We start from the raw sequence: 26045 nt of genomic DNA on the forward strand, positions 1-26045 counted from the left end.
TTACTGAGGCCCAGTCACTAAGTCATCATGTTGATATTACATCATTGTGTGCCCCTTCCCTGTTTTACTTTATTGGTATAACAAAAGAAATGCCTTTGTGTTTAGTTAGATATCTAATAAGGTATATGTATATCAATTAGCAAGACCCCCCCCCACCCCCCCCCCCCCCCACTGTCAACATTTCTGGGCTCAGCCCGTGTCGCTTCGTGAAATATCCTTTCAGTTCATATTTCTAAGGTAAATAATGCTAACATTACCAGAGAAAACTAAAAAGGGGATGTCAGAGCATTCTGACTCGCTCACCCTAAATAAAAAAGGGTGTCGGTATGGTACTGGGGTGAGTGAAACCACTACCACGGGCCTCTTGTCATTTAGATCTCTCCTCCACAAAATCCCCTTGCTAGAGAGAGCTGGTACACAGCCCGCGCCATTAATTACTACTACTTGCTCCCCCACGCCAACACCAGCGCCTCTAGCGGCCATCCTTTCCGTTAGCAGCATCCTGCACACACGTGTTTTTCTCTCACAGTGCTTTTGTGCTCCCGTTTTGGGATTTTTCTGTACTATGGAACTTCAAGCCATCGCCGCAGCTAAGTTAAGTACTGCCTAAGTGTTTCACATAATTTTAGCCAGCTAGGACCCGTTTTACCGCTGTTTTTAGGTATTATTAAGGTGCCTCCTGTGACATGGCTTCAGGCTCGCCATACCGGCTCGCCTCGTGTGACTCATTTCTAGCTCCTTCGGTCTCCCATACCGTTGTAGCTATGTCTGCGCAGTATTTATGCTTATTTCTACATGTGGTGCAAGATGTGCTATTTGCATTTTACTTTTATGGGAATCCTATGCCTTTATGTCTTAGCTCAGTGTTCATGCATGCATGTGCCTTTGTCTAGGTCTGTTAGGCATGTGGGGACTTATGCCCCTATCTCTCTTTTTCAGTCCCACCATCCTGGCTGTCGCCCTCCGTTTCTACGTATCGCAGAGGCCAGCTCCGAGTAGTTGGGCTTCCTACCTTCCAGGTAGATTAGCCTACTTCTCTAGGGACGTTTGCTTTCCCTTTGTCTTACGATTCCCTTCCTTTCTATTTTGATAACTGTGTTTTATTTATATCGCATGTAGGAGACGGTTTGTGCTAGCCTAGGCTATCTCAGTTCGCCTGGTCTATCCGTCCGTGTGGTCCTACCACGTTCGCGGTGGGCCAGACAATCGCCACGAGCCATCAGCTCAGTCCCCCTCCCTGCTTCCCTCTCCCCTACGCGGGTGGGAAGGCAGGTCGCACTTGCTCATGGTTGCCACGGCAACCATCCGGGTTCTCCTCACCTCTCTCCCAGAGAGGATACAGGACGTCACGGGGGGGGGGTGGGGGGTTCCTGAGTCTGGCTCTTCATACCGTTCTCACCCTGGGTTCCATCGGGGGGTCTCTTGTACGCTCGGGTTGGGTTAGCCACCTCGCTCGCTTGTACTCGGACTTCCTCGGGTCCCTCCTTAGCTCTCTCCTACCCCGGTCACCCCCTTGCCTACCCACTGCACCAGCGGTGGGCTCAACTGGCCCCGCCAGTTCTTCTAGGGGGTGACGGAGAGTAGCACCACTACATGCATCTCTATATATATATATACTTTTGTTCCTATTATTATCATTTGGTGTTATCATTATGTTTGTATATTCCGCTAAGCTGGCGGAGTGCCCGCTCACCAACCAAGTTCTCCTCCTGCCTGCGAAATTTTTATTCGGCGGAGCTGCGCTCCACCTATCCTTGTTATGTCTTTTCTAGATTAACCCTCTCATGTTCCTCCGCCGTCCTTGTACTCCTCACCCCGGCGTATAGACTGGGGGCTAGTTTGGTGAAACTCCTTACTCTGGTGCCTCGGAAACTATCTGACTAGTATACCAGGCTTCAAGGACATATCTCTACAGGAGAACAGGAGAGGGTTAATACCTAAATTTTTCACTCCGGCATATAGTGGAGTATTATATCTCTTAACGGCCTAGTCCTGTTAGTAACCGCCGATACTCATGTATCTGTTCACTTACAGGCTACCAATTGCCAGGAATCCGGCTGCAATGCTATATTGCAGGACCCCTGTGGCCACGAGGTCTGCCGGATCCACGCCCCCTGCGCCATCGGCTATGGTGACATAGCGGTATGGCACCACGAAGCCTGCTCTATATGCTACGATTTGGTGGAGCAGTTTTCCTCCGGCGTAAGTATATACTGGAATACATTGCTTATAACTGATTATTCAAGCACTCCTATAAGAGATTTAAACAATATTTAGTTTTAGATAATTAATCATATAACTTTGGGGCTTCGTTGTAAGGATTACAATGACCCTCTCTTCCAGGCTACCGCCGTGAAAGACGCCGCATCAGCAACCCTGAGGGCCTGGGTCGGCGGGTTCGGGAAGAACGTGACTAAGGGGCAGCCATACATCCTGGACAAGAGTATGGCTGTCCGCCTCTTCGCGGGCGGGAAATCAACTGGTTACGTCGACCCGGCAGTGGCAGCCCCTTACATCTCCGCCATTCAGCAGCAAGTGGTGCAAGCGCTGGCGGCCCAAGGCAATCCTTCCCTTCACGACGAATAACCCATGGAGGGTTTCATCATATGCCCCCTTTAAAGACAGCATGCTGACGTTGCCGGATTGCGGTACTCGAAGATTAGAAGACTTCGAGTTTCACCCCGCCAACCTCCAACCACCATTTATTGGCTATGCCCGTCTGACAGAGGCGGCAATGAGAAGGGAGGATAGGATCCCGAAAGAAACGGTGATTTACAGCCGGGATCAAGCCCAAAGGGAGTGGCTCAGGAGCTTGGAAGATTGGGAGTGTGTGAACACCAAGCTTTAGGCTTTCAAAAGCCCCTTTACTAGCTTTGTGGCAGAGGAAGAAACACCTATTGCTTTCACCACAAAGCTAGCAGAGTTGACTCTACAGGCCGCCATGAAAGACGAGCCTATGCCCCAACTTAGGGAGACGGAGCCAACATCACTTCTCCTTCCAGGAACCGAAGACCTTTGGGCGGATCTCCCAGCTACTTTCACAGTAGGGAAGCTCAAGCCAGATTGTGCAATAGCACAATTTGGCGAGAGACTTCCTAGGCTTTCTGATAATCTCATCCAAGCAGAATTCGATGCTAGGACTAGGTTAGGGAGGACCTTAAATGCCCTAGTGATGACAGAGGTTGCCGCAGTGACGTACGGGACGGAACCTCTATTTAAGCTTGTGGCCAAAGCACAGTGTGATCTGTACGACTTTGCCATAGCAAGACGCAACTGCTGGAAACATGTACTGCAAGAGGTGACTATTCATCATGAGCCCAATAAACTACTTGTGTCTTCAATCTGGGGTGCTGACCTCTTTCCTGAGGCTGTAGTTAACGAGGTCCAGCACGAAGCAACTAGGCTTAACCAGAGCCTTAAGGTCCGCTGGGGCCTGTCAACTAAGATGAAGCCCGAACCTACTTCCTCCGCTTCAAAGAAGCTGAAAAAGCCTAGGAAGTTCCCACCTTTCCAGGCTGCTCAGCAACAACAGGTGGTACAAGCTGTGCCGGTGTCCCAGATGGTACAACCTTCCACCTCTAAGAACCAGTCCCAGCCAATACTCCTACTGACCTCACAGAATCAGCCCTCTACCTCATACGCAGTATCTCCGGCCTTCGACCCAGTCTTTGTAGGTCAGGCGTTCCAAGCCTTTAATAGGTTTGGAAGAGGAAGTAGGGCCAGAGGTGCATTTCGCCAAAGAGGTGGCGGAAGAGCACCTAGCAGAGGCAAGCACTTCCGGGGAGGACGTGGATCACGCCCTGCCCCAAGTCAGTGAGAACCCTCAGGTAGGAGGGAGACTGTTCCTCTATCACCACAGATGGGGATTCAGCAATTGGGCACAAAGTATTGTGTCCAAAGGACTGGGATGGAGTTGGACCAAAGGTCCTCCTCCATCCAAGACCTTCCTTCAAAACCAACAAAGGAATTGACGGAGTATGCACAAGAACTCCTTCAGAAAGGGGTAGTATCAAGAGTCAAGCATTTAAAGTTTCAAGGACGCTTGTTCAGCGTGCCAAAGAAAGGCTCAACCAAACGAAGAATAATCTTAGACTTGTCCCGTCTAAACTTATTCATTCGTTGCGACAAGTTCAAAATGCTGACCATCTCGCAGGTGCGGACCTTACTTCCCCGTGGGGCTGTCACCACCTCTATAGATCTTACAGACGCATTTTATAATATCCCAGTTGCAAGACACTTCCGCCCGTACCTAGGCTTCAGACTGGGAAACCAGGCATTCTCCTTCAAAGTGATGCCCTTTTGGTTGAACATGGCCCCCAGGGTATTCACGAAGATGCCGGAATCAGTAGTTCAACAACTATGATCCCAGGGAATAATGGTAGTAGCGTATCTGGACGATTGGCTCGTTTGGGCAACAACCGTCAAAGAATGCCACAAAGCTACGGTCAAAGTAATACAGTTTCTGGAACATCTGGGGTTCCAAATAAACAAGACCAAGTCTAGGCTAACGCCAGACTCCTGCTTTCAATGGCTCGGCATTCAATGGGACTTGAACTCCCACACTCTGTCAATTCTGTTGGTCAAAAGGAAGGAAATAGCCAAAGCAACAAGGGAATTCCTCAAATGCAAACTAACATCAAGGAGAAACCAGGAAAGAATCCTAGGCTCTCTCCAGTTTGCATCAGTTACAGATGTTCTGCTGAAGGCAAAGCTGAAAGATATAAACCGGGTCTGGCGCTCAAGAGCAAACAACAAATCTCGAGACAAGTTGTCAGCCATCCCGCTGATTCTCCGCAAACGACTCCACCCCTGGGCGGAGGTCAAGAACCTATCCAAATCGATCCCTCTTCAATTCCCCCCTCAGGTGTTGGTTATCCACGCGGACGCTTCTCTAAGCGGATGGGGAGGATACTCCCAATTCAGGAAAGTACAAGGGACTTAGTCACCTCAGTTCCGCCAGCTTCACACAAATGTATTAGAAGCTATGGCAGTATTCCTCACATTGAAGAGGCTTCTACCAGCCAAGAAATCCCAAATCAAGCTGGTATTGGACAGTGCGGTAGTAGTACACTGCATCAAAAGGGGAGGATCCAAATCAAGTCACGTGAACCACGTCATGATAGCCATTTTCTCACTAGCAGCCAAATACAAATGGCATCTATCCTCCACTCACCTGGCGGGAGTAAGGAACGTTATAGCAGACGCCCTGTCTCGCTCAGTTCCTCTAGAATCGGAGTGGTCTCTGGACAGGCGCTCATTCCAGTGGATATGGCAAAAGGTCCCAGGCCTCCAGGTGGATCTTTTTGCATCACAATCAAACCACAAGCTCCAGTGCTATGTGGCCCCCAACCTGGACCCTCTGGCTTATGCCACAGACGCCATGTCCATAGATTGGAATCAGTGGAAGAAGATATACATCTTTCCTCCAGTGAATCTTCTATTGAAAGTCCTGAACAAACTCAGGTCTTTCAAAGGGCAAGTTGCTCTAGTAGCCCCGGATTGGCCCAAGAGCAACTGGTTCCCTCTTCTTCTGGAATTGGGTCTCCGCCCTCAACAGATTCCCAATCCCAAGCTATCTCAACCAGTACAAATGAGGACTGTGTTCGCTTCCTCAGGAATTCTCAAAACCCTAACTTTATGGACTTCATGAAGTTCACGGCTAAAAGAGATGCAAATATTGATCCTCAAAATATCCTTTTCTTAGAATCGGATAAAAGAGAATCAACTTTACGTCAGTATGACGCAGCTGTTAAAAAGCTAGCAAATTTCCTGAAGGAAACAGAATCTCGAACCATGACTACTAATCTGGCTATCTCCTTCTTCAGATCCTTATTTGAAAAAGGTTTAGCAGCTAGTACTATTACTACCAATAAGTCAGCTTTAAAGAAAATCTTCCAGTTTGGCTTTAAGATAGACTTAACAGGCTCGTATTTTTCGTCTATTCCTAAAGCTTGTGCTAGGCTCAGAATATCAGAGAGACCTAGCTCAATTTCATGGTTCTTAATGATGTTCTCAAGCTGGCTTCAGATACTGACAACGATTCATGTAGCTATATACCACTCCTAAAGAAAACATTATTTCTGGGCTCAGCTCGTGTCGCTTGCGCGAAATATCCTTTAATCTATTATTTCTAGGGTAAATGTACTAACACATACCAGAGAATAAATAAAATAAAGAAAAAGGTCAGTATGACTGACTCGCTCACCCTCTAGGAGGGTGTCGGTATGAACACTAGGCGAGTGAGACCACTACCACGAGCCAAATGCCAATAGAAGTCTCCCACTACAAAACCCTCCAAGAGGGAGCCGTCCCACAGAGGGAGCAGCTCGTACTACTACTACACCACCCATGCTTGCGACTGCTGCGCCTCTAGTGGTCATCCTTTAAAAGTTAGCGCCAGAAGCCACACGTGCTAAATTTTCCTTGTGTTTTTTTGTGCCCTTTCGTGGATTTTTACTGTAATGGAGCGTGCAGCTATCGCAGCAGCTAAGTTAAGTACTCAGTGTCTACGTCTAGCGAGTTTTTCCGTCCCCGAGACGGTATTTGCCGTTTTTTTAGGTATAGATACGTTCTCGGGGGCTGGAAGCATGGCAGCATGGTCCTGCCGCATGTTGGGTTCGTTCTTGGTCTCCCATACCTAGAACATCCCTATTATTTTACGCTCTATCTTGATTATCCACGTTTATTACGTCTACTCAAGTTGTTTATACATATATGTTATTTCACCTTGTGTAGGCTTTTTCTATCCAGACCCTAGTCCAGGTTCTTTGTTTCGGCCCCTGACTAGCTTTGAGTGGTAGACTTGCCTTCGGGCTAGTCACACACTCCTGGATTTTTTCTCCTGCTATTTTACCTTCTTTTCTTTCATTTTTATTTATATTTTATATTTTTATGTTTTGTTCTTGTTAGGTTAGTTGGCGTCTGGCTTAGCCTAGGTCCTGGCCTCGTAGAGCCTAGTCTACCGTGATCAGTTCGGTCGCTTCCTCATAGCTTCTCTCTGATCAGTTGGTTTTCGCCCTATGGGCCTATATGCTACCGCTTTTCAGTTCTGGTTGCTTCCCGATAGCTTCTATCTGATCAGTTGGTTGGCCTAGGCTTGGTTACCGTATCCTTAGTTTACCGCGTGGTCACTACGTGATCACGAGTCAGCCAGGCGCCTGCCAGTCCCTTCCCCCTCTCCCGCTCTCCCATAGAGTCGGGCGGGGATGGTCGGTCTGTCCTTGCTCGCCCAGCATGCCCGAGCCTGCCTCCCCCTTCCCCTCCACCGGAGGGGCCTGGGAGTCCGACAGTCCCTGACTGGTTCCGACCTCTCCGCTTCTCGGCTCGGCCGGGTGGTACGTTGTGGGGGGCTATGGCCTTCCCTCCCTCCGTTACTTCCTTGTCGCTCCGGGTTAGCGCGAGTCTGTATGTCATCTCGCCTTTTCCCCCCTTACTAGAGCTCCTCCCTATCGGAGTCCTGGTATCCAGCGGAAGGGATAGTCCACCTTAGATGGACCGGAGCATACAAGTGGTCTTCACTAACCGTACCGTATTGCTGAGTTACTACACTCCGCTTCACTGGACCTAGTCCGGTTACTTGCATGTAGGTTTAAGTTATCTTTAAGTTTATCTTAAGTTTCTTAAACCATCCCCACCCCTCCCTTAGTATTTACCGGATCTCCGGGTTTATAGCCTATTCAGGCAATGCAGGGAGGGGTTATGCCCAAATTTTTTTTCAAGCTCCGCCACGTAACGGAGTTCTTTTGTCCTTAGTCTGTAAGTGTTACCCCTTTAAGATACTCATGTGTCTTCCCACTTACAGGCCACCAACTGTGAGCATCCGGGATGTTCCGCTACACTTCAGGACCCCTGTGGACACGAAGTTTGCGGTCCCATGCTCCATGCGCGACTCCGCACGGGGACATCCAGGTCTGGTACCATGAGACGTGTACCATATGTTACGATCTGGTGAGCCAGCTTTTGGAAGGCGTAAGTATTCCATCTCCGCATGCCGCTCCGCTTCTTTTACTTCTTAAGTTTTCATCATTACTTTAACTTAAGGCATCTAGTTTAAGTTATATCTTAAGTTTTAGCTTTAAGTGGTTCTTAAATCTAAAATATATCCTCTCTTACAGGCTCCGGCAGTAAGAGATACGGCATTGGCTACCTTGCGGGCCTGGGTCGGAGGTTTTGGCAAGAACGCCGCCAAGGGTCAGCCCTACATTCTGGAGAAGCGTTTAGCTTTGTTAATCTTCCCCGGAGGCAAGGCGACTGGCTACGTCGACCCGGTAGAGGCGGACCCCTCTATTGCCTTTATCCAACAACAGCTGGCGGCCTCTTTGACTGAACAAGACCAGGATATCTCCACGGATGTCGCAACCCTGGCTATCAAATGTTGAACCTATGGTAGGTATAGACGACCTGTTGGTCGAGGTAAGTAATGCAGGTACCCAAGGGTCCCCCTTGGGAGTGACTGTTTCTTCTACCCCTGCAAACTTCACCATCCTTCCCAGGCTTTACCGGTGATGAGTTATATACTCCTCCAGAGGCTTCGGTAGGCCTAAGATCAAGTCTAAGCACATGACCTTGACTAGACGTCATCGTCCTCGAAGAAGACGTCCTCCTCGTTCTTCTTCGCGTAAAGTCTCCGGCTCGTAATCCGGCCCAGACAGGTCTAAAGGGTCTAGCTCCGGCTCAAAGTCCTCAAAGAGTAAGCCTAAGAAGAAATCCCGCACCCGGCAGTATCCACCAGTTCCACTACCTTTGGTGCCTATTCAGAGTCTCCCCTCCACCTCCGCAGCAGCTCCGGCTCTGGACACCAATGCTGGCCTGTTGCAACAGGTGGGCGACTTGGTAGGCTCCCTTAAGACGAGTATGGAACATATGATATCTCGCCTGTCGGATAGGATAACTTCTCAGGATACAATATTATAGCCGGCCTAAGAGAAGCCCCTCTTGCCTCTCCCTCGAACCTCTAACACTAGTGGATCTCAGCTTCCCCCGTATGACTCGCTGCCCGCTTTCTCCATGAACAATCCTTGGAGAGTAGCGTCATATGCTCCCTTCCAAGATGGTCTCATCTCCATACCGGAGTTTGGAACTCGAAGAATAGAGGACTTCGAGTTTCTACCCGGAAGGCCTACAGCCTCCCTTCATAGGCTACGCTAGGCTCACGCCTTCGGCTATGGTTAGAGATGACAGGGTACCAAAGGAGACAGTCTCTATTCTCGGGACCAGGCCCAACGAGAATGGCTTAGATGTCTAGACGACATGGACTGTTCGAATACCAAGATCCAACCATTCAAAAGTCCCTTTACCATTTTCACGATGGGACGAAGGTACCCCGCTCCCTTTCCTTACCAAGATAGCGAGTCGACCATCTCAGCAGCTCAGAAAGGGAACCCATGCCTCAGCTGAAAGAAGCAGACCCCACTTCTCCGTTGCTCCGTCAATTGGAGAATTATGGAGGACTTGCCTAACACTTTCACAGCTGGCAAACTCAAACCTGACTGTGCTATAGAGCAGAAGGTTTGGTGAAAAGCTGCCCAGGCTCCTGATAGTCTTATTCAAGCGGAGTTTGACTCGAAAACACGACTAGCCAGGTCAATCAACCTGATGGCTATGTCGAGGTAGCAACCATGGCTTATGGTTCAGAACCAATTTTCAAGCTTATGACCAAAGCCCTGACTCAAACGGTGCAGTCAGACATGTTCGAGTTTGCCACTGCTAGAACAAATTGCAGAAAGCATGTATTGCTAGAGGCAACCATTCGGCATGAACCGAATAGGTTACTTTCTTCTAACATCTGGGGCGCAGATCTCTTCCCAGATGCTATGGTAAAAGAAGTACAAGCAGAGGCTACGAGGTTTGAACCAAAGCCTTAAGGACCCGTTGGGGTCTTACGGCTAGGAGAAGGCAAGACTTGACACCAAAAAGTAAGGGACAAAGGAAGCCTAGACGTTTCCAACCCTACCAAAAAGAAAGCAGCCGCGCTTCCCTCAAAACAAGTTCCTACAGTGCCGTTTAGTGCAGACAGCTCCAGACCTCCACGTCTAAAGGTCAATCACAGCTATTTATGTGATATCCCCTCAGCCTCAACCCTCCACCATCATACGCCATCTCTCCAGCTTACAATCCAAGCCTTCGAGAGTCAAGCTTCTCAGAAGTATGGACCGCTCGAACAAGGGAGGCAGAGGTAAGCGGTCCTTTCAGTGGGAGAGGATCGGGAGGACCCCTTCAATAGGGGAAAGCACTTCAGAGGAGGTCGAGGGGGTTACCAGAACCAATGAGGAACTTCAGGTAGGAGGGAGGCTGTTTCACTTTCGCCACCGGTGGAACTTCAGCCAGTGGGCTCAGAGCATAGTGTCAAAAGGGCTGGGTTGGAGCTGGTTGACGAACCCACCTCCAGCCAGACCTTTCCGTCAACTTCCTTCCAAGGAATTGACAGAGTACGCAGAGGACCTCCTTCAGAAAGGAGCTATAGTCAAAGTCAAGAGATAAAATTTTCAAGGTCGCTTGTTCAGCGTCCCAAAGAAAGGCTCAAACAAAAGAAGGGTAATCTTAGACTTGTCCCGCTTAAACTTAGCCATCCGCTGCGACAAGTTCAAGATGCTCACGATCTCACAGGTGCGGACCTTACTTCCCCGTGGGCCGTCACCACCTCTATCGATCTTACAGACGCCTACTATCATATCCCTATTGCAAGACACTTCCGTCGTATCTGGGATTCAAGATAGGAGACCAGACGTTCTCCTTCAAGTTTTAGTCCCGTTCGGGCTCAACGTGGCACCCAGGGTGTTCACGAAGCTAGCGTAAGTAGTGTGCAACAGCTCAGAGCTCAAAGGGATTATGTAGTAGCGTATCTCGACGATTGGTTGATCTGGGCCCCATCAGTCGAAGAATGCAACAAGGCCACACTGAAAGTGATCCAATTCCTAGAATATCTAGGATTCAAGTAAACAGATCAAGTCCAGACTCACCCCAGAGTCAAACTTTCCAGTGGCTAGGCATTCAATGGAATCTATCCTCACACACTCTGTCGATTCCATCCACCAAAAGGAAAGAAATAGCGAAGTCAGTCAAGCAATTTCTAAGTCACAAATAGCATCGAGGAGAGCTCAGGAAAGAATCCTCGGCTCTCTCCAGTTTGTTTCAGTAACGAACATCTTAATGAAAGCCAAACTGAAAGATCTAACCAGGATCTGGCGCTCTCGAGCAAATGTCAGGTCCAGGGACAAGCTATCCTCAGTACCTCTGATTCTAAAGAACCGGCTTCGGCGTGGGCAAAAGTCAAGAATCTGTCAGTGTCAGTCCCTCTTCAGTTCCTCCACCAGGGATTACCATCCACACAGACGCTCCTTAAGCGGCTGGGGAGGGTACTCCCAGGTCAAAAAGGTGCAAGGAATTTGGTCACACCCAGTTCCGTCAGTTCCATATAAAACGTAACTGGAGGCAATGGCAGTCTTCTTGACTCTGAAAAGATTACGCCCCACCAAGGTACTCCCACATAAAGCTAGTCTTGGACAGCGCAGTGGTAGTACATTGCATAAACAGAGGAGGCTCCAAGTCACGTCATCTAAATCACGTCATGATAGCATCTTCTCCCTGGCAGACAAATTCAGTTGGCATCTTTCCTCCACCCACATAGCTGGAGTAAGAAAGCGTCATAGCAGACGCCCTATCCCGATCAGTACCCCTAGAGTCGGAATGGTCTCTAGACGAGAGAGAGTTGTTCCAATGGATCCTTCAAAGAGTCCCAGGGCTACAGGTGGATCTCTTCGCATCACAAGCGAACCACAAATACCGTGTTATGTAGCCCCCAACCTGGACCCTCTGGCTTACGCCACGGACGCCCTGGCTCTGGACTGGAACAACTGGGAGAAGATTTACGTCTTCCCTCCAGTGAATCTCCTTATGAAGGTCTAGACAAAACTCAGGGACATTCAGGGGTCAAGTGGCTCTAGTAGCCCCAGACTGGCCGAAGAGCAATTGGTACCCCCTGATCCTGGAAATGGGTCTTCGTCCCCTTCGGATCCCCAGTCCCAAGCTCTCCCAGTCAGTACAAACGAAGACTGTGTTTTCACTTCCTCAGGGATTCTCAAAACCCTAACTTTATGGATTTTCATGAAGTTTGCGGCAAAAAGAGATGCGAATATTGACCCTCAGAATATTCTTTTCCTGGAATCCGATAAAAGGGATTCAACTTTGAGGCAGTATGAGCTGCCGTCAAAAAGTTAGCAATCTTCCTGAGAGAGTCAGATTATCAGAATCATGACAGTTAATTCGCTATATCCTTTTTCAGATCTTTATTTGAAAAGGGTTTAGCAGCTAGCACGATTACGACAAACAAGTCAGCATGAAAAAGATATTTTCAATTGGATTTAACATAGACTTGACAGATACCTATTTCTCGTCTATTCCTAAAGCATGTGCTAGACTTAGGCCCTCTGTCAGGCCTACGTCAGTTTCATGGTTCTTAAACGATGTTCTAAAACTGGCTTCCGAAACCGATAATGACACATGTCGTTTATGATGCTCCTAAGAAAAAACTCTGTTTTTATTAAGCCTAGCTTCAGGAGCAAGAATTTCAGAAACTGTCGGCTTTATCCAGAGATCCGGATCATATTCAATTACCTCCCCACGGGGGAAGTGCTACTTTCTCCGGAACGTAGCTTTTTAGCAAAGAATGAAGATCCTTTGATGAGGTGGGAACCTTGGAAGGTACTACCCCTTCCACAGATGTTTCCCACCTTTGTCGGTTTCAACCTTACGAGCCTTTCTATCCAGGACCTCCTCTCCTCATCGGGGCCCCTCTTTAGGAGGGAAAAAGTGGTACTTATACCACTAAAGGCATCAGGCAACAAATTCTGTACTTTATCAAACAAGCCAATCCTGACTCCTTTCCAAAGGCACATGATCCAGTCGGGCAGTAGCCACCTCAATTAATTACTTCCAACATATGAATTTTGCTGATTTAAAGTGAAGTATACCGGATGGAAAATCGCCGACAGTGTTCAAACGTCACTACCTTCGTCCTTGGAAGCTCTGAAATTCCCAGCAGTAGCAGCGGGTAACATAGTTCCCCTGACTCTAGCTAGATTATAGTAGAAGATTCAGTCCTCCTTTCTACCTGCCTCACCCAACAGTTCAGTTCGTCTATTCCTGCCTTGTTCATTAACATTTACCTTGTGTCTTAGCTGCTTTATGATTGTATAGTGCCCCTTTTGTCTGGTTAGGGACACTCACATCTGATTACCATACTGATCTCATAGATGTTATCCCCTTATTTTTATGCTAGGGGATACATCATAATGCAATGGTTACGGGTTTTGTATATTAAGTCTATACATTCCTAAGATATTTTATTTTATCATTGATCAAATATTTATGTAAATTTATACTAATGCTATTTCTATTTTTGATACATGTTGTTACACAGATTTATTGTGATAGGTAATCATTGTACCTATTTGTATATATGTAAATTACCTTATATTATTAACATAATTAGATTTAAGGGTAATTTAAGCATAATTCTGATTTTGTTTTACTGTGTACTTGTATCTTTTTAGCAATTATATTCATTCTTATTGTATCTTTTATTTGAGACCTATTTGTTTTATTATATTTATTTACTTTGTTACAATCTTGTGCTGTTTCTCTGTACGATTTCGCGCAAGCGACACGAGCTGAGCCCAGAAAAAGGATTTTGACGTAAGGAAAAATCTATTTCTGGGCGATTGGCTCGTGTCGCCAGCGAAATACCCCCCCTACCCGTCCCTTCGCTCAAGATTGTCTGCTAACTTCAGGATGGCCACTAGAGGCGCAGCAGTCGCAAGCATGGGATGGTGTAGTAGTAGTACGAGCTGCTCCCTCTGTGGGACGGCTCCCCTCTTGGAGGGTTTGTAGTGGGAGACTTCTATTGGCATTTGGCTCGTGGTAGTGGTCTCACTCGCCTAGTGTTCATACGACACCCTCCTAGAGGGTGAGCGAGTCAGTCATACTGACCTTTTTCTTTATTTTATTTATTCTCTGGTATGTGTTAGTACATTTACCCTAGAAATAATAGATTAAAGGATATTTCGCTGGCGACACGAGCCAATCGCCCAGAAATAGATTTTTCCTTACGTCAAAATCTTTTTCTGCTAAGCCTGGCTTCAGGAGCCAGGATATCTGAACTGTCGGCTCTCTCTAGAGACTCTGGCCATATCGAATTTCTTCCATCAGGAGAAGTTCTTCTATCCCCAGATCATAGTTTTTAGGCAAAAAATGAGGATCCTTTAATGAGATGGGCTCCTTGGAAGGTCCTCCCTCTTCCTCAAGACCCTTCTCTATGTCCAGTGACGACCTTACGAGCCTATTTGTCCAGGACATCTTCTAGGTCCTCAGGTCCTTTATTCATAAGAGAGAATGGTGGCACTATTTCCTTAAAAGGAATTAGGCAACAAATCCTATACTTTATCAAACAAGCCAACCCTGATTCACTCCCCAAAGCCCATGACATCAGGGCAGTAGCCACCTCAATTAATTATTTCCAACTCATGAATTTCGATGATCTAAAGAAGTATACAGGCTGGAAGTCGCCGACAGTATTCAGACGTCACTACCTGAAATCCTTAGAATCTCTTAAATTTCCAGCAGTGGCAGCAGGAAACACAGTTTCTCCTGACACTGCCTAAGTAGTTTTAGTCATAGATCCAGATCTCCTTTCTACCTTCCTCACTAACATTTTTCCTGTGATCCTGCCACCAGGCTCTACCCTGTTTTGAGCCTTAGCTGCCAAAAGGCTATATCGTGATGTTTTCCCTTATTTTTATGCTAGGGTTACTCACAACTGTATATAATGTATCATTCTAGTTTTAAGTTATCGTAAGTTAGCATAAGTATACTGTTAATTCCTGATACTTATTTTAAGGCTAACATAAATTACTATAAGTTAGTTTAAGTATTTATACGATAACTTTGTAATATTTACTCTAGATTATACTCATCTTATGTTTTTTCGTGTTTTCCTATTACCTTATACTGTTACCTGTTCCCCAAGCTTGTGGCTAATTCTCTGGTACTATTTCACGAAGCGACACGGGCTGAGCCCAGAAAAAGGATTTTGACGAAGGAAAAATCTATTTCTGGGCAAGGGCCCGTGTCGCCCAGTGAAATCCCCCCCCTTTTTCTCTCCCACCCTTGTGCCCAAGCTTGGTCTTCTAACTTCAAGGATGGCCACTAGAGGCGCTGGTGTTGGCATTGGGGAGTAAGTAGTAGTAGTTGCTGGCACGGGCTGTGTACCAGCTCTCTCTAGCAAGGGGATTTTGTGGAGGAGAGATCTAAATGACAAGAGGCCCGTGGTAGTGGTTTCACTCGCCCCAGTACCATACCGACACCCTCTTTTTATTTAGGGTGAGCAAGCCAGAATGCTCTGACATCCCCTTTTTAGTTTTCTCTGGTAATATTAGCATTATTTACCTTAGAAATATGAACTGAAAGGATATTTCACTGGGCGACACGGGCCCTTGCCCAGAAATAGATTTTTCCTTTGTCAAAATCCCTTTTTTGCTACTCCTTCAGTCCTTTATAACCCAGTCTATGAATGTAATGGTATCTGGATTAAAGGAATAAAGGGCTTGGTCCATACCTCTCGGCAGGTGGAAAAATTTTAGGGTGTGGTTATTTCATCCAGTCTGTATGCAGATTATATCGGTCAAGTGTGCAGTGTAGTTTAGGTTTCACCTTATTACTTCTTTTCAGTATACCTGAGAAAAACATATCCTGCAAGCATTTTGTCTTGGCTTTGTGCTTGTCTTTGCTCACATAGGTAAATTTCCACATTTTACGCTTTAACTCTCATTTAATTTCATCAGTTGTGACCCACGTCTGACAGTCACTAGTTGCACTTAGTGGCCTTATCACGTGGGTGTATCTGGATCTTAAACCTCACCCTGCCTATCATGCTAGAACAGGCATCTTACTATCAGCAGTCAGCCATTTCCCAGAGTATACCATACCATAACAAGAGGTTACCATTTACTTGAATTTTCAGTTTTCTTTGTCAACTAGAACTTTGTACACAAGAAACTGGCAATCCTTTTGTATGTTTAGTATTTGATATAATTAGTCAGAGATGACATAGCAGAATTTCAGAGACCCTTTACACCTTGTAGCACTGGAGGCAATGATGATGATTGTATCCTTGAGTTGGTTAGTGCTGTAGTGTATTTTACTTGATTACTACTTCCATTTCCAGATAGTGTCATAATTGGAGAGCTCATCTCTACTACTATGAGATTCAGGGTCTCTGTAACACGGTTTTTTGGAATTTGCTCCTTGTCAAAGCATCGGATGTAGCTTAAAGTTGACGTGTATATTTTACAACCACATACAAATTTTGTCAGCATTATCAATAACCTAAACCCGATAGTTTTAATTTTTATAGAGTAAAAATGATCTAGCCAACGCCATGGCCAATGATTACGAGCCAAGAGTCAAAAAACATTCATTGCGTGAGCAAGGTAAACAAACACCTTTTGACGAAATGTTGCCCCGCCCATCCACCAGACAGAAACTCCATCGGCTCTGAAACCCAAAGACTTTATGTGCTAGTGTAGTAATACTACTGTAGCAGTAGTGCCGCAACAGTATGGCAGTAATATACATGAATTAAACATTTAGGCCAACTGTTGGGATCATTTAGCACTTCTTACAACTACTCGAGAAATTAGTTTTTATAGCCAGAAGTTAAATTTTCTAATCCAACAATGCCCATGGTAGCCTTCAGTGTTATCCTGAATTATAATGAGGTGAAAGTGGGAGGAGCCTCATGAAGTCATCATTCTGACGATAATTATTGGTGAAGGTTTAAAGCCAATATACGGTACCGGATATTTTTTTTCAGTAAATAGATAGATAGCCAATAAATAAAAATTGCTTGACATTGGATATAGCAGTTATCAAATCAAGCTTGTCTACTACGTATGTTTTTGATAATTACCAACTATTCCCTACATCTTGTCAATCTGATTGTGACCTATAAAGTAGACTGTAATTTCTTAGGAAACTTATTTTGGGAGTTAGACTAATAATCGAAGTGTTTTTGTATTTATTAACATATTTTGTTGGTTTGTTCATTATGACAATTATCAGTGGAGAGGTTCCAGAGTTCAGAAAGGGGCACTGCTTTGCTTGTATTTGAATTTGTATGTCATTGTTGCCTAAGGTTTAGCCTTCGTTACGTATAGCCAATCATCCATCGAGAAAGAGGGAAGAAATGCTGTCATAAGTTACGTAACGAGTGCGTTCGAAACCTTTTCTCTGAGTAAGTTGGCCCGTCTTAAAAAAAAGTCACTTTTACATTATAAGTACCAAATTTATTCAACGTACGTAATGCAGAATGCAGTCAAAATTTATGTGTAGATATAATATGTATTCTGAATAAGCGTTATATTTATGAAATGCATAGATAAAAAGTTATTGCAAAAAAACCGTGTTTCAGAGGCCCTGAATCTCATAGTAGTTACTTTCTCAGCTGAATAGGTATTAAATAAGATAATGGTTTGTAACTCGTGTGGATGTACAATGATTTTCTGTACAAATCGTATGTCATTTAAGTACAAACCATTACTTTAAATTGATACCCTACCCCCTTTTCTGCAATTGGGATAAGTTGAATGTTGGTTATAACTTAATTGGTGGGCCATTCCTCACATCTTAGGAGAGCAGAGTCCATTTTTTGGAATTGTAAGGTAATTATTCCTTCTAGTTTTGAAGTACGTAATAGTTTCTGAATATACAGTGGTTTGTATCGGCAAAAATTTTTTTATGACTTCTATACCTTCATAATATTTCTCATATGAAAGAGTTAAAAACGGTAAAACATTTTAGTAGTCAGGCAACAAATAATAAAAGGTCTTTAGTGCTGTGTGTGTATGTATAATTTTGCGTACATACACACACACACACACACACACACACACATATATATATATATATATATATATATATATATATATATATATATATATATATATATATATATATATATATATATATAATATTCGCCATCTTACTGAAGTAATCTTATCTCATCTGTGACATTCATTTGATTCATGTAATTTTAGTGAGCACTGCACATGATATAATCTGAATGTAGAAAATACGTAACAGTAGTGAACTTCACCCAACAACAAAACTGGTGACAGTTCTTTGGCTTAATTCCCCTAAAAATTATTAGAACCTTCTATTTTTGACATTTTTCATTAAACTTACATTTAGGGTGGAATTATTGTTTTTGCAACTTCCACATTGGCAGCTGAGCTTGGGATTATTAAGTATGTTCATATAGATATTTTTTCACTAAAAATATTTGTTCCAGTTACTACAAGTAGTCTCTGTCATTATTTTTCTTCACACTAGGTCAATTTAGTTAATATTGCTGTGATTCCCCTCATTCATTAGAGTGACATTTGAGTTTCATGTTTTGGAAACAGATTTGGAGTATTGATGTACATCTTACTGAATACCCTTATTTGTTTACACTGATTTGAGAGGCAGTGTCTTGACTTTTTCCTTTCTTTTACTTCTCCTTCTTTCCAGTATTTTTTGGTCTTCAGGATTCTTTCATATTTGTAACATTGTCTTTATACTACCCACCTATATCCTGCTAAATTTTTCTTTCCTTATCCTAACTTGTGTCCTCAGGCTACACCTTCCGCAGCCTGTTGAGTGTACTTGACAGGTTTTTTTATATTTACAAATTTCTTTGTGTAATATCTTTTATAGGAATTGGTATCCCTCAACATGAAACTGTGAGCTAAAAGTGCATTTGATTAATCATGTGCATTAAGGTCAATGCTCGCCATTAAAATTTCATTGTTTCAAAAATGTGTTTAGAGATTGGATGTGTTATATATTCAAAGCCTGCTTCTGTTTACTGATCCCAATTCTAATTTGTCTAGAAATTGCTTTGGGTCTAGTCTCAAAGGTAGGGTCTTCCCTACAGAGAAGAAAATCAGTAGTGTATACTATGCAAGTTATCCCATACTGGAAAAAACTCCAATATGTTATCTAAAAAACTTTTTAACTGCAAATTTTAACATTTTACCTCCTCCTTTTGCCGCTACAAACAAAATTTGGGGTACTACAAAAGGGATTTTGATAAAGGAAAAATCTATTTGTGGGGGAAGACCTGTGTCGCCCGGTGAAATGTCCCTGTAGCACACATTTCTAGGTATAAATAGATGCTAAATATACCAGAGAAAAAGCAAAATGGAATGCTGAAGTTACTACCTTCAGCTCGCTCACCCATAAGGTGTTGGTATAAACACAAGGGCAAGTGGAAGCCACTACCACAGATATTCTGCCAATTAGAAGACTCCTCTCAAAACCCCTCTCTAGGTAGGTGCTGTTACAACGACTACTTAAATCTACCTTCCGCTCGCTACTACTACAACTCCTGCCCGAAGGACTTCATTCCTGAATTACGCACCCAAGCTTGGGCCAGCTAAAGGGTGGGGATCAGGAGAAGAGAGGGATGGGTTCACCGGGCGACACAGGTCTTCCCCCAGAAATAGATTTTTCCTTTATCAAAATCCCTTTTCTGGCTTCAACCTGTGTCGGCCAGTGAAATAATATCAGAGAATTGGCCATACAAGCTTGGTAAATCACAAAATTTAATAGATACATAAGAAAAAATAAAATTTTCTCTTAAAATTAGGTTTAATAACCAATGTAAGAATAAAAAGTTACAAATGGTAAAAAAGGGGATCAAATATGACCAAACCCATACTATCCTGGGAAAAACAACAGGTAAAGAATACCAAACCAACAAATATGAACTATGTACATATCCGGGAGTGGGTTGATAAGCAAACCAGCCCGGAACTTAAGGGAGACAGGTAGGGATACGAGCGAGGCAGGTAGGAAAGAGTGAGTATCAAAGGAAAATTAATAGCAGAATAAAGGAATAGGAGATAGAGTTATAAGAATAGGCCGTATCAGGGGAGACAATGCTCCCTGCAGCCACTGCCAAATATTTAAAGGCCTCTAAATTCTATAGATAGTGGCGTTTAAATACTGTCGGGGATTTCCCACATGTATATTTTTTAAGATCCTCGAAGTTCATATTGTGAAAATAATTAACTGAGGTAGCCACTGCCCGGATATCATGGACATGAGGGACTGAATCCGGATTGGCTTGTTTAGTAAAATAAAGAATTTGTTGTCTGATTCCTTTCAAGGAAATGGTTCTGCTTTTTTCTCTAATAAAAAGAGGACCTGAAGACTTTTCAGAAGTTCTGCCCCGATAAGATTTTAATGTGACAATAGGACACAATGATGGGTCCTGTGTGAGAGGTATAATCTTCCATGGAGCCCACCTGTTTTGTGGGTCTTCATTCTTTGCTAAGAATTTCTGATCTGGGGAGAGTAGAACTTCATCTGACTGGGAGGAAATCAATGTGATTTGGTTCTCTAGAAAGAGCCGACAGTTCAAATATTCTGGCGCCTGAGGCCAGACTCATTAAAAATAATGTTTTCCTGAGAAGGGTTATATATGAGCATGATTCATTATCAGTGTCTGAAGCCAACTTGAGTACATCGTTTAAAAACCAGGAGACCGTGTGGGGGCGGTCCACCGGTCTCAGATGGGCACATGCTCGAGGGATAGACGAGAAGTACGAATCTGTCAAATCAATATTAAAGCCAAGCTGAAAAATCTTCCTTAAGGCAGATTTAGTCATAGTAATGGTACTAGCAGCTAGGACTTTTTCGAACAGGGTTCTAAAGAATGAAATTGCCAGATTCGTAGTCATCTTCTGGACATCTGATTCTTTTAGAAAGATGGCCAATTTCTTTACTGCTGAATCATACTGTCTGAGTGTTGATTCTCTTGTCTGACTCCACGAACAGGATGTTTAGTGGATCAACATTAGCATCCTTCTGTGCCGCAAACTTCATGAAGTCCATAAAGTTAGGGCATTCAGAATTCTTGAGGAAGCTGACACAGTCCGAGTTTGTACTATTTTAGTCAGTTCTGGATTGGGAATCCGTCTAGAACGGAGATTCAACTCTAGTAAAAGAGGAAACCAATTGCTCTTCGGCCAGTTGGGTGCTACCAATGCTACCTGTCCTGTGAAAGATCTGAGATTGTGCAGGACTTTCATCAGGAGGATTACTGGCGGAAATAGGTAAATCTTCTGCCAATTGTTCCAGTCTATGGACATCGCATCTGTGGTGTGAGCTAGAGGATCAAGATTGGGAGCCACATAACACGAAAGTTTGTGATTGGACTCCATGGCGAACAGATCTACCTGAAGGCCCGGGATTTGATGGCAAATCCAACAGAATGATTTTGTGCCCAAGGACCACTCCGACTCCAGCAGAGTTGTTCTGGATAGTGAGTCTGCAATGACATTTCGTACTCCTGCCAGGTGAGTAGCTGACAGGTGCCAATGATTTTTCGTTGCTAACTAAAAAATTGCAATCATTACACGATTTACTTTGCTCGACTTGGAGCCCCCTCTGTTTATGCAATGAACTATCACTGGGCTGTCTGAGACTAGTCTTACATGACTGTTCTTGACTGGAGCTAGACGTTTTAAGGTCAGAAAAATGGCCATTGCTTCTAGGACATTGATGTGGAACTGGCGGAATGTATTCGACCACGTTTCATGAACCTTTTTGTACTGGGAGTAGCCCCCCCAACCGCTCAGAGAGGCGTCTGTGTGGACTATCAGAGACGGCGGGGGAAATTGTAGTGGCACTGATTTGGAGAGACTCCGGACTTCTGTCCATGGACGGAGTCTTTTCTTTAATATCGGCGGAATCAGAGAGATCTTGTCTCTGAACTTGTTGTTGGCTCTTTTCCTCCAGACTCGATAGATATCCTTCAGTCTGGCTTTCAATAGAACATCTGTTATTGAGGCAAACTGAAGAGAACCTAGAATTCTCTCTTGGGTACGACGAGAAGTGCTTTTGTTCTTGAGGAACTGTCTCATAGCCTTCGCTATCTCTCTGCACTTTTTTGGTGAGAGAGATAGTTTGTGTGCGGTTAGGTCCCATTGAATTCCCAACCATTGAAAGCGGGATCTGGAAACCCAGATATTCTAGGAATTCTATTACTTTTCCTGTTGCCTCGCGACATTCCTCGTTGTTGGTTGCCCAAATAAGCCAGTTGTCTAGGTAAGCTACTAACATTACACCTTGAGCTCTCAGCTCTTGGACTACTGTCTCTCCTAGCTTGGTGAATATTCTGGCTGCTATGTTGAGCCTGAATGGCATTACTCTAAATGAGTAAGCTTGTTTTCCTAGTTTGAAGTCTAGGTATGCAGAGAAGTTTCTTGCTATCGGCACATGATAGTAAGCATCTGTAAGATCGATAGAGGTGGTGACGACCCCACGGGGAAGTAAGGTCCGCACCTGCGAGACCGTCAGCATGCGGAACTTGTCACATTGAATCTATTGAGTTGAGACGGGACAGGTCCAGAATCACTCTTCGTTTGTCCGAGTCTTTCTTCGGTACACTGAACAGACGTCCTTGAAATTTCAGGGGACTGACTTTCTTTATTGCCTTCTTTTGAAGAAGATCTTTGGCATAGTCCAGTAGGTCTGTCGTTGGAATCTAGTGAAAACTGACTGGTGGAGGAGGCCCTTTCTTCCATTTCCACCCCAGACCTTTCAATACAATACTGTGGCCCATGGACTGAAGGTCCAATGGTCCCGGAAGAGATACAGTCTCCCGCCCACCTGCGAAGCCTCACTGATTGACTGAGGTCTTACTTCCTCTGCCTCCTCTGAAGCCCCTGCCTCTGGAGTTAGCTCTCTGTCGGAAAACACCTCTGGCTCTGCTACTCCTTGTATGCTTATTGAAGCCTCGAAACACTCCTTGTGATTCAAAGGAGGCGTTGAAAGCTGGGGAAGTTACCAGGGCGGTCGAGCTCGAAGGCTGTTGAGTCTGTTGACTCTGCAGTGGGACAAACTGTTGTTGTGGCTTAGATGTCGAAGGCTTGCTGATCTGGGAGACAGGAACCGCTTGTACTACCGTCTGAGGCTGAGAGGACTGGAAAGGCTGGTATTTCCTCGGCCTCTTCCTACCTTTGGATTGTGGTCCGGGGGTCTCAAACTTCCTTTTGAAGGGAAGTCCCCAATGGACACGAAGGTTCTGGTTAGCTCTAGCTGCCTTGCTGAGGACGCTGTTAACCATGTCCTCAGGAAAAAGGTTGGCCTCCCAGATCGACGCCTTTATGAGCCTGTTTGGTTCGTGTCTGATGGAAGCATTAGCAAAAACATGCTTCCTGCAAGCTCTTCTAGCCACTACAAAGTCATACAGGTCTGATTGAAAAGCCTGTAGTAGTGACTTTGTGAGGACCCGAAATAGAGGCTCCTCTGCAAAGGTTGTAGCAGTCAACTCTGCAGCGGTGACTTGAGTTAATTGACCAACTCAGCCTGCACCTTGCTTCGAATTCCGCCTTGACCATGGGGTCCGGAATCCTAGGCAAACGTTCACTGAACTGTGCGGAGGCACACTCCGGGTCGAGTCTGCCCACTGCGAACGTTGCCGGAGCATCAGCCCAACACTCTAAATCCCCGGGGAAGAGCAAGGAGGTAACCTCCGTCTCTTTTAGCTTAGGCAAAGGTTTATCCTCTATTGTGGCTTGCAGTGTCAATTCTGCAACCTTTGACGTACAAGGAGTCAGAACTTTGTGTGGGGCCACAAACATAGTGTAGCAACCTTTATGGGATGTCAACTTTGTGTTGACACACTCCCATTCCGTGAGGGTGTAGACCCATGCAGATTGAGCCTGGTCCCTAGGGTAGGTGACCGTCTCTTTCAGGACTTTGTCTACCCTGACTAGTGCATCCTCGGCTAGTCTAGCGTAGCCTGGGAAGGGAAATTGTAGGCCTGCCGGAAAGAACTCAAAGTCTTCCACCGGTCGGGTTCAGCAACCTTCGATGGTAAGCTTGCCCTCTGAGAACGGGGCGTGCAGAGCCAACCACCATGGGTTGCTGCTTTCAGATGGCTGAAGCTTAGATGCGTCCGGCACTGTGAAGGACTGCGGTGTGGTTCAGGACTGGAGGAATCCGGACACTAATTCCTCCTGGGCATGTAACCTCTGGGTCAGCGACAAGATAGATTGACCCGAAGTCTCTAGGCCTGAGGCGAGCTGAGTGGACATCGATTCCAGCCTCGAGTCCACTACTTCGCTCATCTTCCGCTTGAGAATATTCTCGAAAGCCTCCTGGTCAAAGCCAGACTCCTCCGGTCTGGCTTTGGAAGACTTAGCTCTCGACCCCTTGAGTGGGGGAGTAGCCCTAGCTGAGGAAGTCGAAGGCTTGGGAGCCGATGACGACCTTGCGGAGTCTGCCGGGGAAGGCTTGGTTGGTTTAACCACCTTCGGCAGGGATCTCATCTTCCAGGCCTTGACCTTGGGGATTACTGAGGCCGATCTATCCCAAGTGGGGGCGGACTTTGTAGGGAAGCTCTAGAAGGAAGGAGGAGAAGAAGGAGTAGGACTAAAGGGAAGACTACCTGCCTCACTTACCTCCCTACCAACCTACTGTTCCTCCATGGCCATAGGTTCGCGGTGAAGACTGATGGCTGCCACTTCTTGCGTGACAATGTCACACAAGCCCTCTTGGTCCTCCGGGGGGTTGAGTTTCCTGGTGGATGCCCTCGATAATGGGAGCCACCACTGTCGTCGATACTGCTGCCAAAAAAGGAGCATTGGGGTAGAGAAGAGAACATAGCTCTTCTAACAGCACGTAAGGTTGGCCGGATTTCGCGTTCCTTCCGAAGTCCCCTACCCAGGCCTTAAGGGACTCCATCGAAGAAGCCTTGAGCGCCAAATTAACCTGTAAAAAATAACCAAATTAGGTTCCCCAGTATTGAGGAATTTTCCCCCAAAGCCAAAGTGTAACAAAAATTTCACAGAAACAATGAGGCGAGTATGTTACCTACCGACGCCAAACCATACTTCCGTCCACAAGGATGGCGCAGTTGGCATGGGATCGGCAGACCTCATGCCCGTACAGCCTGTACAGGACGGCCGGACAACCCGCTACCTGGCAAAGGACCATCTGTAAGTTGAAAAAGCAAATGAGTATCGTCATATAGTGCTGCCGGAGTTAATTCCGGCGGGATGATTCTGGCGGGATGAGTACACTTCAACTAGGTACTTAATCAGTTAAAGGCGAAATTGGGTATAATTTTCAACTTGCTTGTAATAAATAAAGCTCTGGATGTCTCCGCCTGCTCTGAAGTCCATACTTGGGATCAGCAAAGCTATAACAAGTGGAGAGGGCCTGATACGAGCAGAACAGGGGAATAAGGTAAAATGCCTGAGTCTGATCGCATCTAAGCAGAGTAATGCAACGTAACCAATTGTAGGCGCATTCTCTGAGCCCCGTTCTGCCCCCACCGGAGTGGGGAGCAGCGATAGCATAGATGGAAAACAGAGCGGCGGGAACAATGGTACGATAAACTCCAGCGTATACTTTCTGGCGTGTGTGATGGTAGACCGCACTACGTCAGAACAAATATGGGTCCGGAGACATGCCAACAGAGGCTAAATAAAACATACCCTAACATGATCTCTCAAAGATTTCACCAACTCCGGAGTCCATAACCTCGTTATCATAACAGTAAAAGCCGGCAGGGACGGGCTGATACGAGCAGAACAGGGAAAATAGGTAAAACCTAGGCCTGAGTCTGATTGCATCGGGGAAGAGAAGCAATTCTAAGGTAATAAGAACGCAGCTCTAAGCCCAGGTCCTCCCCCACATGAGTGGAGAGGCAGTGACAACATAGAGGAGAATAGACAACAGAGCGGCGGAGCAGTGGCACGTACAATAAGGCATACAGTCTACTGGCTGGTGTGATGGTAGACCCCACCTGGCCAGAGGATCCACAGGCCCGGAGACATGCCAAAAGAGATTACAAAATTACTAATCACCCAATTTCCTCTGACTAATCCCCTGGAAAAGCTATACGCTCTAGCTGTCATTCATCGCCTGGCCACAGCAACCGATCAGTGACCCACCACCTCTCGGGAGCTGTAACTAGCCTACCACTAAAGGGG

The 26045-nt window shown here is 45.5% G+C and overlaps 1 protein-coding gene across 9 annotated transcripts in view; it reads left to right on the forward strand.

The window, feature by feature from the left end:
- Positions 1-26045, forward strand: part of LOC135215440 (endophilin-A-like) — a 610297-nt gene that overhangs the window by 549431 nt on the left and 34821 nt on the right. The gene's annotated exons all lie outside the window — the stretch shown is intronic.

Source organism: Macrobrachium nipponense, chromosome 5 (genome assembly GCF_015104395.2).
Source record: "Macrobrachium nipponense isolate FS-2020 chromosome 5, ASM1510439v2, whole genome shotgun sequence".
NCBI classification, from domain to species: domain Eukaryota; kingdom Metazoa; phylum Arthropoda; class Malacostraca; order Decapoda; family Palaemonidae; genus Macrobrachium; species Macrobrachium nipponense.